We start from the raw sequence: 17,323 nt of genomic DNA, 5'->3' as shown, positions 1-17,323 counted from the left end.
TGTATTGTTATTGTTATACTATTTGATATTTATTTATTTATTTATTCATGTATTCGTTATTATTTTTAGGAAATGCTTTAATTATCTCGTATAATTGGATTTGTTATTTTATGTATTTTATTTCTTTTGATTATTGCTTATATTAGTTTTACTTGTATTATCATTATCATTGTGTTATACATGTTAATATTGCATTTATTCCTACCATTTTATGTTAAGTTAATTTTATTTAATATGGTTTTTAAATAAAACCAAATCCCGTATTTAGATTCGAGAAGGTCGTACCCTAACTTACTGGGTTTCGATTTTTATAATAAATCTAAATACACGAATCTTTTCAAACTCAAGTTTTAAACAATCTCGGGAATTAAGAAAAGATTGTGTCCTAACTTACTGGGCATGATCCATTTTCTAAACTCGAGATAATTAAACATCTTTTAAATAAGTAAATTTTGACATTCATTCGCATATCGAGAATTCGAGATATTGTGTCCTAACTTACTGGATACGATGCTTTCTTTCTCGATTAATGTGGAACGCGCCCCTTTTCCCAAAATTTTCAACATTTTATTACAAGGATCGTATTTTTAAATTTCTTTAAAGTTTTCAGTTTTTCGACACTAAGACATTAAGTAATCAACTAGGTACCGATTTTGGGCGTATCGAGGGTGCTAATCCTTCCTCGTGCGTAACCGACTCCCGAACCCGTTCTTCTGAATTTCGTGGACCAAACTTGTTGTTTTAATAAAATCAAACCGTTTATTAAAAACAACCACTTTTCGAGGTGATCCAATCACACCTCATAAAAAAGGATTGGTGGCGACTTCCGTTTCATTTTTCAAAATTCAAGTTGACCCCGTTTTCATAAAAAAATGGTGTCAACAGCTTGGCGACTCCACTGGGGACAAAAAATAAGAGAGTCAAGCCATGTGTTGATTACTTTGTCTTTTTGTCAAAGATTGAAAACTTGACACGATCCTTATGTTGCATTTCATTCGTCTTTATTTCAGTCTTTATCATTTTGCTTATAATTACTGCGTTTAGATGTATATTTTTGCATATTGCATTGCATGACCGTTGGTCACACCCTTTTAAGTGGGAGTGAGAAACTACGCCTTCGTGAGGTTTTCACCTCCGCATGGGATAGTGAATCGCTTCCGGGATACATCCGTACCTATGTCTTCGTGAGATTTTCATCTCCGCATAGCCATAGGGAAATGTATTCCCCTGAACCGAACTCGGTCTGTATGAGCCTATAATGGGTGAAGATCGGGGAATCTGCTGGTTCAGGTACCTTATCTCTAGAGCCATACCACATGTAGTGAACCTTAGGAGCCCACCCTAGGTAGAGCCACTCCAAATCCCTAGTGGTTACTCGACTAGGTATTTTTTCCTTGCTTGTTTATGTTTTGTACTAACCCCTCTTGTTGTGTTTTGATCGCATTGCATTTGTATATTAGGAAAGAGATATTGATTCAAGTTTGATTACTAACTTAGAAAGCTTGTCATGGAATACGAATTCCTTGATAAAGTGGAAAACAATACGACTACCTGAATATATTCTGAGAAACACAAGAAGGATGATGGAAGAGTTCGTGACCTTGCTTCGTGGCCTGAAGATTCAAGGCGATTGTCTAAGAGCCTTCGACGTTCCACCCCCTTAAAGAGGCGGACGAGCCTTATTAAGACGGGTAGGTGATGGATTGCAACCAAGATCAAGAGAAGGAGCTAGCAATGGCATCTATTGGCGAGATTACTTCAAACATGCAGATGAAGAAAAAAACCGATGTTGTTTCTTGGAATATGAGGGTGAGGCCGTACATGTATCCGTTTTATGTAAGGGAATTTTTTTTTAGAAAAGTTTCCTAAATGTAATTGAATCAGAATCAATGTCTCTTTAGGCATTCATTTCATGTATTTGCATTACATTGCATTACATGCATTAAAATCCATTAAAAGAGTCTAAACGAGTAAATTTATTTCAGCTAACCTGGAGAACCAACCAACCAAACACCCTTACGATATCCAAGCAAAGACTAGAGAAATGGAACGAATGTTGGAAAAATTAGAGCGAATGCAGATTCAGATGCAGGAGCAATTGACTGAATTTCAATAGGAGATGAGAGATCAGATGCTAGAATTACGAAGAACTATGATAAACCAATTCAACCGATTGCTAGCTAGAAAGTCAAAAGAAGTGAAAAACCCGGTAGTTTACTTTGGGGTTGATAATGAGGATCTTGTCTATTCCTTCGATTGTACTCCAACAAGTGTCCAGGTCCAGCCAGATGGGCGCCCACGAGAAGCACTCTTTACTATCGGATCCCAATATTATCAGACTGGTACATCGACACCAGTGAATTGCCTGACAGGCTTAGGATCCAATTTGAGGAATGATTTAGCTAATCCTGTTGCTAATCTAGCCGAAATAAAGAAGATGAGGGTAGAGTACCCAGATACTATAAAAGCCCCAAGGAAGAAGGGGAATAAAAGGGATAATGTAGGTGGATATAACAAAGGCCACTCAAAACCAATCACTGTGGGCAGGCCAAAGATGGAGACCACCAGCAATCAGAGCCCTTTAAAGCAAGAATCTGGAGTGAAACCAGGTACTGAGAAGTCTCAATTTACACCAATCCCAATGTCGTACCAGGAGTTGTATCATAGTTTATTTGACGCACATGTTGTCTCCCATTTCTACTTGAAGCCTTTACAACCTCCGTATCCCAAATGGTACGACACAAATGCGCAATGTGACTATCATGCGGGAATTATGGGGCATTCTATAGAAAATTGCGCTGCCTTTAAAAAGCTGGTCGAAAGGTTTATCAATATGGCATTGTTAAATTTGAGGATTCAATCAGTACAGAAAACCCGCTGCTCAATCATACGGATAATGAAGGGAATACGATGAATGAAGAAATGTTGGGAAATGTTCACATCAGTGCCGAATATGAAGAAACAACTGGAGAAGAGATCTTATTAGATGTTCGCCCTTCTAAACTTGAGAGTGTTTTGAATAATTAGACTGCAGAAGAGACCCCTGTAGTATTTAGAGCTTACTTAGAGTAATATTCAGAACACACTTGTTGCTTTTAGCCTAGAGGCAATAAGAACTCTTTTGTGAAATAGGCTCATGTCTGAACTTCATTATTTTAATGGAATGCATCTTTGCGATCTTTTTAAACAAATATTCTTTCATTTCTTATCAATGATTATTTTTATTCTTTTATTCTTTCTTCCAAATCACTATTGCATTCATAAACATATTGTACAACTTCATATATTATTTGTAAATTCTTTTGTACTTACAATGAGTCCCCAGATATCAATGACATGAGTGATACTGCTACAGACTCAGATCTTCCACTTGAGTGAGGCATGTGTTTAGACGGATCTCATGACTTTGGAAATGACATAGATCATAGCTTATCTCCAAACTTGTTGAGGATGGTAGAACAAGAGGATAAACAGATCCTACCTCTCAAGGAATCATTAAAAATTGTGAGCTTGGTAAAGACTAGAATTGACCTGACCATAGAGACGAAGCAAGACCTTGTTGAGTTACCTCTAGAGTTCAAAAATGTCTTCGTATAATCATACCCAGATATGCCCGGGTTAAACGTCGATAATGAAATTTGCACAACAGCACGATGTCAGAAATATGCAGTATGAATGATGTAATTCTCTGTCGGGGCAATGCCTTTCTCGTGGAGTCAGCATAGCTTTGCCCATTTGAAGTCGAATTTCCATCTCTTCAAGTTGTTGTTGGGTCTATCCTGATTAAAGAGGAAGATCCAAAGTTTTCTGTAGTAGTTGCGCCCAAAAGGCTCAAATCAAAAATGGAAGAAAAAAAATCAAAATCAAAGTAAAAAAATCAAAAAATTAAAATAAAAAAAACAAAAAGAAGAAAGAAGAAAAAATCAAATTCAAGATCAAAATGAAAATAAGAAAAAGAAAGAAGAATGAAAAAGATAAATCTAGATGAAAAATCAGATTAAAAGGAAAAAGAAAAAAAGAAAAGGAGAGGCCAAAGTGAAAACCCGCAAAGGGCGCTTTGTGACCAAAAGTGGTTTTGAGTTGAAAACCCGAAAAGGGCGACTCAAATTTTGAGCAAAATAGGGCAGGGCCATCATCATCATCGAAGGTTTCCAATGGGCATTGCTTCACTATTGAGATCATTAATTACTTCATCAAATGGATAGAGGCTACTGCATGCGTCAATGTCATCATGTGCCGATATAGAATTCCAGAGAGGATGGTATTGGAAATTACATTGAACTTGAATGGCAGCACGATAGCTGAGGGCTGTAATCAGTGCAAAATCAGACACCACTGTTTGTCACCGCACTGCAAGGCAATGAATTGCAAAAATGACTGAACTTACAAGGACTGGCATAAGGAATCACCATTTGCCCTCATTGCTTGCCAAACATCTATCTAGATTTCTATCAGAGTAACGTTGTTCTCTTTGGGTTACGGGATTGAGGTAGTTTCACCTATTGAAATCCCCCCTCTCCGGGTATTAGAGTTGGAAAGATCCAATCGCGATGTGATCATTTAGACTTGGGAAAAGGGTTAAAAGCTATTCATCAGGGTCGGATATACCAGGAACAAATGACACGAGCCCATAATGAACAGTGTCATCTCAGAGAATTCCACGAGAGGGTTGGATGTTGAAAAGATCATTCGAAAGGATTCCAGAGGGAAATGAATGCCAAACCGAGAATGTCCCTATGTTGTAAAGAAGACCTTTTTCAGATGAGCACTGATCCTGAGTGAGATTTTTAATCCTATAAGCTCGGATCCAGTCAAGAAATACTTCGTTTAAAGAAAAAGAAAAGACCAATGTGAAAACCCGCAGAGGGCACTTTGAGTAAGAAAAAAATATGAAAAATGGTGCCTGAGCCAAAAAAGTGGTGCCCGAGGCTCGGCCCATTTTCTAAACGGGCCTTATTTTTTTGCCCAAGCCCATATTTCGGGTCTATATTTTTACCCAAACCCTCCCATATTTCGGAGGGTTTTGTGTGTCAGGCAGACTTTACCATGAGCACCTCTAATATGTACTCATTATATTATTGTCATTTTGTTTTATTATTTATGTAAATTTACCATAATTTCTCCATTATTGTACATTGTAGATAATTGCCACATACATTTGTTTTTCGGCATAAGCGTATAAAAAAAATATAAAGACTAAGGCGATATTCTTTATTTTGAGGATTTGAGAAATTGTGCCCCTAACTTACGAGATACGATTTTCTCCTCGAACCAAAATAATCGAACGTCCCTTCTCTCTCCCTCTTTTTTAAGAAATAATAATTAAAAATATATAAGATTTGGGCAATAATTAAAAAATGAGCATTCTTATTTTCAGGGATTCGAGACATCGTGCCCTACCTTACGGGGCATGATTCTCTTCCTGATTAACTTGAAATACGAAGACATTCTTCATAAAATTTGATTTAATTTCTTATTTTTGGGGATTCAAGACATCGTGCCCTAACTTACGAGGCATGATTTTCTTCCCGATTAACTCGAAATATGAAGGCATTTTTCATAAAATTTGATTTAATTAGCGATATTTTAATCAAATAACATCATGCAAAAAAAGGAGGTCGTACTTTAAATTTTCTTCAAATTCACAAGTCTCAATGTTAATACATCAAGTAATCAACTAGGTACCAATTTTGGGCGTTTGAGGGTGCTAATCCTTCCTCATGCATAATTGACTCTTGAACCTATTTCCAGGGTTTGTAGACCAAAAATCATATTTTTAGTAAATTTAATCTTCTATTAAAATGATTGAATTTCAAGGTGACCCGATCATACCTAAATAAAAAAGATTGGTGGCGACTCCATTTTCATTTCAAAAAAATAAAAAGTCGATTTAAAAAAAAGGTTTCGACAGTCTGGAATTGAAGAGAGTTTTTTTAAATGGAGAGAGGAAGCGTTGCAAATAAGTGAACGAGATATATGAGTTGGAATTGAAGAGAATTTTTTTATGGAGAGAGGAAGCGTTGCAAATAAGTGAACGAGATATATTAGAAGGCAAAGGGGAAAATCAGAGCATATTTGGTAACACTAAGCACAACGACAGGCAGTGTTTGGTAAGGTGGAGAAAGGAAAAAGTGGTTGAAGATTAAGCTAAACAAAGTAAATAAATTCAAAGAATTTTGAGAGTCAAAATTCCTTTCATCAATTGTAAAAGACTCCTGTTTATAATGTCTCGAAAAATGGGAGTTACAAAGTTGGCAATTAATAGGAACAATGGAATAAATTTCAATTATAATGACATTAATGGTTAATATGGGATGATGAAGAGTGTTTGATGGTGATGGTAATGGTGAATAGTGGAGAAGAATTTACTATATTTTTGAAAGGAAGGAAAAACACTCAACTCTACAGAATTCACTATATTTTTGAAAGGAAGGAAAAACACTCAACTCTATAGGAAAATGTTTAGAAGAGAACTTTCAAATACCTCCGTATCTGATCCAACAAGCCAAGCTCTCTGAAATATCCCAACAGTGAAGACAACCCAGGAACCCTACCATATTCCGAGGTTACTTTCACTTCTTCTACTTTGTTGAAGCGGTCCCATGCGAAACATATTTCGTGAAACATTTCTTGAAATGCAAAATGATGGTTGTTCTTGAATGAGAGTTGTTCCGGAATAATAGTTATTTTGGTTTGTTCTAAACGTGAGTTATTCTCAACATAGTTGTTCTTAATGTTGAGGTTGTTCCAAATAAGAGTTGTTCCTCAATAATAGCTCTTCTGGAAAATCACAATTGTTCCGAACAATGGTTTTTCTAAACACAGTTAATTTTGAAACATCATTATTCTAAACAAGAGTTGTTATGTATTTTAGCTATTCTTAACAGGAGTTGTTCTGAAATAACAACTACGTTGGAAGATAGTTGTTCTAACTAAAGCCATGTTCTGGACATAACTATTCTCGAATAATAGTTGTTACTCTGAAAGAGATACGTTTGGTAGCACAATTTCCTGAAATATAATATTCTTTATCTTAGGAATGAGATAAAATGTTAGTAGCGAAAATTGAATATCTACATTTTACCCTTGCATGAGAATTCTTAATAGAAGAAGTTATCATGTAAGAAGAGTGTAGTATAAATAAATAAATAAAACAATTATATACTTGTAAAAATAAAATTCATGTTATGTAGAAAAGAAAAGAAAATATTGAATTTCCCACCTTGTTACCCCTTCATTAATTTTTGTTTTGATAAGAGAGAGAAAGAAAAAAGAAAAATTCATGTATAAAACAAGTATATTATAAAAAATGACAAATTTTCTTAAAATTTGTGAATAATTTGATTGTTTTGTTTTTCTTAAAACTCGAATATATATTCTTATATGTAGAATAAAGACTTATCTGATTTGTTGTGGTTGACTTTATATATATATATATATACTATGAATAATGTAATACCCAATTTATGCCCACCTACATACATAAAAAAATAAAATAAAATAAAATAAAACAAACCAAATAAAGAATAATGTCCAAAAAGATTAACGTCCAATTACAATAAAATTACCAGCCCAAATGTTCTAAGCCCAATTTAGTCCTTAACCCAAATACTAAACCTATCAGACCCACCAAGCCCAATACACCCCAGCCCAGTGCAGAAAAAACCCAGATTCCAAAAACCATAGAGTTTTTTTGGAATGGTCCAGTGGCCATTTTTCCTTAGCCGCTGAAACAATTTCGTCCACCATCGCTTCCATCCGTCTCTTGCACGTGCCGCGTCTTCCACGTGCGCCTCCAGCTGGTGTGTACCTGCATCATAACAAACCAACAACAGCAAAGAAGCAATAGGATAACGGCAAAGAAGTCGAATAACAGAAATAGCAGAGAAAAATAGAGATTTTTTATTTTTTATTTATTTTCGATTCGGCTATATAAGGCCGATTCTAACGCTGTAAAGGGGATCTTTTTTTTCCACAGAGATATCGGATAGAAGAAAATCAAAAAAGATTGAAAGGGATCGAAATAAAAAGAGATTCATAAGGTGATTGAAAATTTTTCTTCACTTTTCTCTGTTTTTGTTTTTGTGTTATTTTGTTCATTAATAGTATAGAAATAAAAAAGAAAGAAAGGTGAGAGCGCGAAGAGTTTACCTGACGATCGATTCCTTGCTTACTCCGTTGTAATCGGAGATCGAGTGAGGGATCTTGAAAAGGCTAGCTCGAGAGCATGAGATGGAGGCCATGGCTTTGAGAGATTTTGGAACGGCACAGCCATGAACAAAAGGGCCTAGGGTTTCTTCTTTTTAACTTTTGTTTTAAAAATAAAAAATGGTTGCTAATTAGGTTTAATGCGGCGTTTATATGCGTTGAAAAACGGGGCTGAGATCCGCGCGGTGACCCTACCCGAGGGCAGGATCCGCGCACTTTCGTTCATCGGTCTATTTGCGTGAAGAGTCCCTCTTTCTTTTGTGTTGTTTCAATTTGATTTATTCATTTTTTAAATTTTTACCTCATATTTGGTTTCGATTCCATATGGATCCGTGTTCAAATGGTGCTGTTTTTAACGTTTGATTTTGAAACTTCTGGATTTATGCGGTTAATTACTGTTTTAGTCCCTTGGTTTTGAATCGATTGTAAATTTAGCTTGCTTTTATTTTTTTTTTGCTGTTTTTGATCCTTTTAGTTTCGTTTTGATTTCAATTTCATCTTTGATCCACAATTTTGTTATTTTTATTCTTATTTATTTTATTTTTCTTTCTTTCAATTATATTTCAATTTTAATTTAGATTTTAGTACTTTAATTTTAAATTTAATTAGTTTTTATTTTGACATATATTTTGAAAAATCTAGTATTATTTTAATATTTAAGCTTGACATTGTTTTTAAAACTTATTATTAGTATTATCTTAATATATAGTATACTTTTATTTTAAATTGTCATTAATATTATTTAAATTTATCATATATCCTAATTTAAAATTTATCATGTACTAATTTTTAAAATTTTCTTTTATATTTTTTACACTTCAAAGAATTATACGATAGTATCCTCATACATTATTATATATATATATATATAATCTATATCTTTATTCCATGAATATTTTTTATTTGTATAACTATGAAAATTTTTAGTGCCCTTTAATATTTTTGAGTTACCCATATGTATATAATTTCATTCTTTAAAATACTGTCTTTTACATTTTGTATATTTTAACTTTTGTATATTATTATATATACCATTATTTATATCGAGTTTTCACTTTATATATTACTTATTAGATTAATATATGTATATTACTTTGTATGATGCTTATTTTAATTTTCCTCATATGCAACAATTATTTTAAAATTTGTTTAAATATTATTGTCTCACATAGTATTTATTTTAAACTCAATTTTGGTTATTTCAATTCCTTGTATATTATTGTAAATTTTGTACATATACTTTATTATTACAATTTCATTTCTTTTATGTCATTTTTAGTTATTTCAAAATTTTTACATTTGGTTTGCATTTGCATTAATCGGCTTGTTTTTATTAGCTTTTGAATGTTGATATTAATATTGGCGTAATGTACAATTGAGACTATCTTTGCTATGTTTGTCGAATTTATCTATTATTTATTCATTATTCTTTAGTATGTGTTTGGATTATAAGCTATCTTTTACATCATACATTGACATTCAATCATATTACATTTGTTTTAAAAAATGGTGTTTCATTAAAAGCACCAAAATCATTTTTATTTCATAATTTTCAAAATACCGTATTCACGATTCTCGAGAGAATTGTGCCCTAACTCACTGGGCTTCAATTTTTCCGATGAATTTAGATAGCCGAGTACCTCTTTTGACCATTTGATTTCTAAATAAAGCTTTTAGGGATTTCAAAATGTTGGATCCTAACTTACTGGATATGACATTTTGCTATCTCGAATTAAGGATTTTAAAATAAAAAACAATATTTGGTGTTGAGGAATGTCGAGAGATCGAACCCTAACTTACTGGATTCTGATTTCTCGATTGACTCAAATAACCAAATATCCTTCTCAAAATGTACGATTTTTTAAAAATTTTAAAAGACAAACGTGAATTCGAAGATTAAACTGTTGCACCCTAACTCACTGAGTGTGATAATTTATCTCTTTGAAATGAGTATTTCTTATCATACAATTTGGTTCATTCAAATTTTCTTTTCAAGGAATTGTATTCTAAAATCTTTTCAAATTTTCGACACTAAAGACATTAAAAAATCAATTCGGTACCAAATTTTGGGCGTTACGAGGGTATTAACCCTTCCTCGTGCGTAATCGACTCCCGAACCTATTTTCTCAAAATTTCGCAAACCAAAATCATTTTCAAGGTGAGCCGATCACATCTTAATAAAGGATCGGTGGCGACTCCCATTTTCATTTTCAAAGTCGATCCCCATTTTTCAAATATAAAAAAAATGGTTTCGACAAATAAGATCAACAACAATGAATATTTCGGATCAATTAAGGAAGGATCATTCTTATCTTTTTCAAGTAGTACAGTGATAAGTGCACATATTTTACATATTTGATGCCTGAGCATTTAACATTTTCCATGACCCATAGGTAAAATATTGCATTTTAGTTTAGATTTCTATTATAAAATTCATTTGCATTTATTTATCTTTTTAGTGTTTTTCCTTTATTTTATGCATTTTTAAATAATTAAATTTGATTTAGATATTTTTTAACTTGAAATAGGTGCATGGAAGCTTAAGGCTCGGGTTTTGAGACCATCGAAATATTAGACGAAAAACCAAAATAAAGCGTAGCCGAAAACGAGGAGTTTAAAATAATTATCATGAAATACTTATTGATACTACTTTTGGAAAATAAAGGCATGGAATAATAGAAGATTGAAATTAGTGAATCATAGAGTGATATGAGTGGAGACAAAGATTATTTTTCTATAGCAACCTTTGTCATGCCAAATAAGGTTACTAAATTTAAACACATAAATATATTATATTAATAGTATTAAATGCAATACAATTGTCTATCATGGTCTTGTCATCAATTACAAGTTAGTGTCGAGCTGATCTGTGACATCAACCCAATCAGTGGCATTATCTATATACACAAATTTGGTGAGAGAAAGCATTTTATATTAAAAGTTAATTTTTTTTAAAAGTTTACTCAGCGGGAAAAAATTATTTATAAATTCATTAGATATGAGTTCATTTTCTAGACATAATAATTTTAGTTCATTTATTTATAAAAACATGAAAATATAAAAAGATCATCAAAATAATATAGTAGTCAGTTAATAAAAGGATATATTCACTTTTTTTTAACTGATGATACCCGATTAACCCGTGACACCAACTCAATTAAATTATAAGGATATTCAAAACCCCATTGAACTTTTATTTTATTCCTAAACCTTTTAATTTGTTTCTAGCAGATTTTGGGGCTGGTGAGCCCATTGTTGGTTGCTGCAGCCCTTTTGTTTGTTTTTAGCTAATTGAGCCCATTTTTTTTATTAGCTGAAGTTTAGTAGGTTTGACTTTAAAGCCCGTTGCTAAATGATGTTGGTTCAAATGGATATGTTGGATGTACTTTGGTTAAATCGTATGGCATATTTTAGTTATGGTATTTTGGAAATACCAAAAATTTTCTATTTTGGAAATTTATTCACTCGAATATTAAATCGTTTTATCATATACATACATACATGTGTAGTATCATAACTAAATTTTATATTGCACATTTTAAATTTCAGATTTTCGTGATAAAGTATTAATTTTAGGTATAGTGGGGATGCTATAACCTTCTCTACGCATAACCGATTCCTAAATATAATCAGGAAATTAAAATTTTATTAGATAATCAGAATTTTAAAATTTAAATAAATATTTAATCAAATAAAAAAATTAATTAGATAATTTATCCATTTGGTTTAACTTAAATATTTATTTATATAGTTTCTATATTATTAGCTAATTTAAGTTTTAATTTGATATAAAAATTTAAATTTTAATTATCACATTTTAAAATATACATGTAGTAACCATATTTTGTCGAGGTCAAGTTCGGTCTAGAGTTGTATTTGAATTTCATATATATAACTTTTTAGTTTATTATTATTGACAATTTTGTAATACTAAAATAAAAAAGAAGATGAAAAAAGATTAAAATATGCAGAAGGTTAAACATTGTTTAGACGGTTTTGAAAGTATATGTCTCTGTACACGTAAAAGGGTTGATAAGGAAAGTTTTATAGAAAAACCAGGGCGCCATCTTTACCATTCAACTAAACAATACTTGTTCATAGGAATGGAACAAATTTAATGGTTAATTGTTTATCTTTTCAGCAAATTCTCGTGGTAAGAGGATTTGTCATTACTTCTGACGATGGATATCCTAGTTACAACAAAAGAAAAACACACTAAACAATTCAATAACCTCATGGCGGAAACATATAGGGAGGAGAACCATACGGTTAAAGAGAAAAAGAAAGGAGAGCATGGGCAGAGATGTAAAGAAGCAAGGAGAAGAAAAAGAAAAAGAAAGAAAAGTCATGATTGGTAACATGTTGCTTCATCACCATTACTTGCACCTTGACAAGTCCTGAGCATGAAAACTCTTGATTGGTAACATGTTGCATTTGTAGTGGCCCAAATTTGTCCGGCCCATATAAAATAAAAACCAAAAAATAAAAAAATAATATTAATATCAAAGTCCGCTTACAAAAAAAAACAGTTTGGCCCAAATTACAAGCCCAAACCTAAACTACACTAACCCAAACCTACTAAACCTAATAACCTAGCAGCCCAAAACCTAAAGATTTTCGGAAAACCTATCTCCCTCTTGTGCCGCAACCTTACCATGTCGGCAGGCTTGCCGTCTGACACCCCCTCTGCCACTACCACCTGTAAAACAACAGAGAAACAAAAACAAAAAGCACAAGCAGAGAAAAAAAACAAAAATAATATACCTTGTAATATATTTGGCTATAAAAGCCAAAATCATCTTGTAACACACACACAAAAAAAATCGAATACAAAAAACGAAGTTCAAAAAAAAAAAGAAGGTAATTTATTTTATTTGCTTTTTTATTCCGAAAAAATAAGAATAAAAAAAAGTTTTAACTTTTACCTGTTAAGAGCCGTCATCGAGAACCACCTTCAATTTGAGAAGCCTCATTGAGGGCCTCGCCGGAGAGGGAAGAAAGTGAATGGTTTCTTCTTCCTTTTTTTTTTTCACCGATCTCGCCCTTTTTTGGGTGTTTTATCCCTAGATCTAACTCTAGGGTTTCGAAAGGATTAAAAAAAAGTTTTTTTTTTTTATTTTTTGACCACTATAGGTGGTGGTCGCCGGCGTTGATGACCGGTGGTCACGACGGCCTTGTGGCCGGAGCGAGAGGGGGGGGGAATTTCAGAGAAAAAAGAAGAAAAAGAGAATTTTTTTTTTGAAAAACTAAAACCAAATAAATTTTTTTTGGGAATTTTTTAATTTATACAAGCCCCTAAAATGACATTGTTTTGGCACAACCCAAAAATTCGACCCAAATTACCCTTAGGATTCTCGTGTTTTTGCATGGGAGGAGCTAATTTCCATTTTGGTCCTTCCGTTTTTTTGCTCTTTCTTAATTTCGTCCTAATTCATTTTTATTTGTTTTATTTTTGCCCCTTCTATTTTATTCTTGTGCGATTTAGTCCCTTGACCCACTGTGGACCCATTGAGGGGATGACAAGTGAACTTGGGTTGGGAAAGTAACCCTCTGGGTCCCTATTTTTCCATTTTATCTTAATTCCACCCTTTATGTTTTGTTGTTGTTTTAATTTTACACTTTAAATTTTATTACATTTTTAATTTAGTCCCCCTAACTAACTGGTAGCTTCTTTAAATGTGGCGCGTACGTAGTGGTTGGGATAATTAAATTTTGAGTCCCTGTGTTTTTATGTTTTATTTTACTTTAATATATTATTTTCAAATTTTTCATAATTTATCCTTTAAATTTTACCACAGTTTTGATTAGGTCATTTATTTAATTTAACTCATTTATTTTTAATGTATTTTTGTTTTCTTAGTATTTTTAATTTTGCCATTTACATTTTTTACCTTTAAATTAAGCAATTTTTACTTTTATCTTCGATTTATTATTATTATTATTTTGTTTGTTTCATTATTAAATATGGTATTAACTAGTCATAATCATTATTATTATTGTTATTATCATCGATTTGTGTTGTTATTATTATAGTTGCTTTATTACTATTTGATTATAGTGATTACCGTTATTTATGTTCTTATATTATTATTTTACTATGGTCATTTCAAATTTTTATTTATATTTTATATTTTTTTTTCTCGTGTAATTATTTTATTTTAGTCATTATCATCTTATCCATTATGCTTAGATATATTTATTTATTTTCGCACTATGCTCAACTGCATATCATATTAAGTGATGCATTCGTTTTTACACAACGCATAAGAAGAAATTAAAATCGAGGCAATATTCTTTATTTGGGGAATCTGAGGGGTCGTGCTCCTAACTTACGGAGTATGATTTTTCTCTTTGAACCGAAGTAATTGAATAACTTATTTAAAATGAAAACACATAGGATTTAGGTAATAATCAAACGGCAATTATCCTTATTTTCGATGATTTGAGACATCGTGCCCTAACTTACGGGGCATGATCTTTTTTTCTCAATTAACTCGAAATAAAGCCTTTTCCACAAAATTTAATCTAGTTCGCGATATTTTAATAAAATCATACAAGAAGGGGATCGTACTTTAAATTTTCTTTGAATTCTCAATTCTCGACACTAAGACATCAAGTAATCAACTAGGTACCAATTTTGGGCTTTACGAGGGTGTTAACCCTTCCTCATACGTAACCCACTCCCGAACCCATTTCTTGGATTTTGTAGACCAAAAAAAATTATCGTTTTAATAAATCTAACATTTTATTAAAATGACTAAAATTTGAGGTGATCCAATCACACCTAAATGAAAAATCGATTCAAAAAAATGTGTCCACAGCTATCATCAAATATGGTTGGTTCATCTTGAAATGAAACTCCGGTCTTATTGAGAACATCATCTTGTTCTTCATTGATTGTAGCTGCTTAAAATATTTTCCCTCTCGGTTCAAACATTTTCACCTTGATAGTATTTCTAACCCATTGATGTTGGCTTTCTCCATAAAAGTGATTCCAAGCTTGATTTTTTTTTTTTGACATGGAAACATATACTAATAGGCATTAATATATCATTTATTAATTTCGGTGAAGGTGGATGCTTACATGTTTTTTTTCTCAAGAATTAGATGAGTGGAAATATCAAGCTATAAGGCAACAGTTTAGCATTTAAAAATTTTGATAAGGTAGTTGTCAAGATTACTAGAACGCGATTTCATTAATTATTCTTAATAGTAGAATGTCTTTTTTGCATGTATACCGCCAGATTATATATTTTGCGGGTATACTGCCAGATAAAAAGTACAGATATATTGCTAGAATCACACTTCTTCCGTCTCATTATCATACCTCACCCCAATGTATATGCAGTCATAAACAGATTCAGATATATCAAAATGTCATACACAGATGTATTGTGCTAATTTTTGAACGAAACAGATCAGAACATGCCAATGTCATATACAGAAATTCAGATCAGATATGCCAATTTTATATAACTAAGCATGCTTTCAGGAATTATAATGACATCCCTAACGTACCAAAAATTGCTACATATTGGTTGCTTTGTTACCATCTATGGATGCATACAGAATGTTATTTTCAAACCTACGACCCAAAACACATCCCAAACAATTCTGCTCGAAAAGGGCCCACATGACCCAATTTATTGAGCCCACACACTCGTGTGACGTTGATTGACAGTTTCATTCGCATCGTTTAATGAATTTTTTGAGCTCGGGTCACACACCTGATCGATTCTGAGATGTCGACAGAACAACATCACCAAATTCTGCACAAACGACATAAAGAAACATTTAATTACACAGAAATGACCCTTACTTCCTAAAGAAAATCGTGTTAGAATTGTAAAATAAATCTAAAATAAAATTTAATAAATCAGGACTATCATGTCAAATCATCAAGAATAAATCAAGAATAAAACTAGATACGAAAGCGTAACTGAAACCATGAATTACTTGAAATTTTTCCGGATCTTGAAGATTTGATCTTTCAAATTAGCAAACAAGAAATTTAGAGAATATTTGCTCTCTTTTACTAATGATGGGGTATTAGAAAAGATATATTGTATGTAATTTGGGACCATAACCCTAATATTTATAACATTAGCACATTAGTTCTAATTCCTAATTAGCCCATCATTCATTAGGATTTGATTAAAACTCAATTACTAGAGTATCTACACATATTTGACCAATACTTTATTTAATAATTAAAGCCCAATAAAATTTTAACCAAATTAGATTACTTTCAATTTGGGCTAACCTATCATGATAGTAAATAATAACATGTAATTACCCTTATTATATATGTGATGTCCATATTTTTCAACAAGTCGACCAAAAACTAACACATTCGTCAACAAAATTCCCGAATTAACCAACCAGCTCTCCAAAAATCGGCATTTAGCACTTATCTCGCAAAGAAAAAAAACAGCAACTAGCAGAGTTAATTGGAGGATCAGGTAATTCACGCTCCTCACCTAACCAAAATTATAAAAGATCAATTAACCCCAACAACACAACGATAATTAGTACCCAAAGTAACATTCGAAGAACTTACTTAGGATGAAGTTACAAATCCTACTCCAAGATACTTACCACGCACAGCCGAAACAAATCAATTGGCAAAGAGGCGGCAAAACAGAAAACAAGATAAAAATCAAGGGAAACAGTAGAATAGAAGCAAAGGGGTGGCAAAAGAGAAAAAACTACAACCTATCAGATTTATTTAGTAGTTGAGTTTGACCGAAACTCTAACACCTTAGGTGGCAACAAGTGACAGAGCAAAAATAATTCCACTTTTGCACACAACAAGATTTGAACAAAGGACTCATAAGTAAGCTAAAGCTGGTAAACTCATTTTTATTAGTAACCTTACAAAAATTAAAAATAACTCTTACCAACCAAGACATATATGGTATCAAAATTAATGGAAAAATTGTAAAAAAAAAAAAAGAATTGAACACAAGATCTAAAGTAAACATCCAAGACACTTAACAAATCGAAATTTAGAAAAATTGGAGCATTACAATACATACAACTAAACCTGTACATTACCGAATAAAAAACTAGTAAATTATATAAAAGGTGAAGTTGCATAGATAACTTCGTTAAA

At 32.3% G+C, this 17,323-nt stretch overlaps 2 long non-coding RNA genes across 2 annotated transcripts; both read right to left on the bottom strand.

The window, feature by feature from the left end:
* Positions 1–12,672: 12,672 nt before the first annotated feature.
* LOC105781772 (uncharacterized) lies at positions 12,673–13,375 on the bottom strand. Its single transcript, XR_001129607.2, has 2 exons — positions 13,134–13,375; positions 12,673–12,907 (listed from the first exon to the last, which is right to left on the bottom strand). It is a non-coding gene; the product is annotated as an uncharacterized LOC105781772 (long non-coding RNA).
* Positions 13,376–15,575: 2,200 nt separating this feature from the next.
* On the bottom strand, positions 15,576–17,171 carry LOC128036104 (uncharacterized). The gene is made up of 2 exons (XR_008193004.1): positions 16,505–17,171; positions 15,576–15,977 (listed from the first exon to the last, which is right to left on the bottom strand). It is a non-coding gene; the product is annotated as an uncharacterized LOC128036104 (long non-coding RNA).
* Positions 17,172–17,323: the final 152 nt, after the last annotated feature.

This window comes from Gossypium raimondii, chromosome 13 (genome assembly GCF_025698545.1).
Source record: "Gossypium raimondii isolate GPD5lz chromosome 13, ASM2569854v1, whole genome shotgun sequence".
Taxonomy (NCBI): Eukaryota; Viridiplantae; Streptophyta; class Magnoliopsida; order Malvales; family Malvaceae; genus Gossypium; species Gossypium raimondii.
The sequence above is the reverse complement of the archived record's forward strand: the minus strand, read 5'-3'. Positions and strand labels throughout refer to the sequence as shown.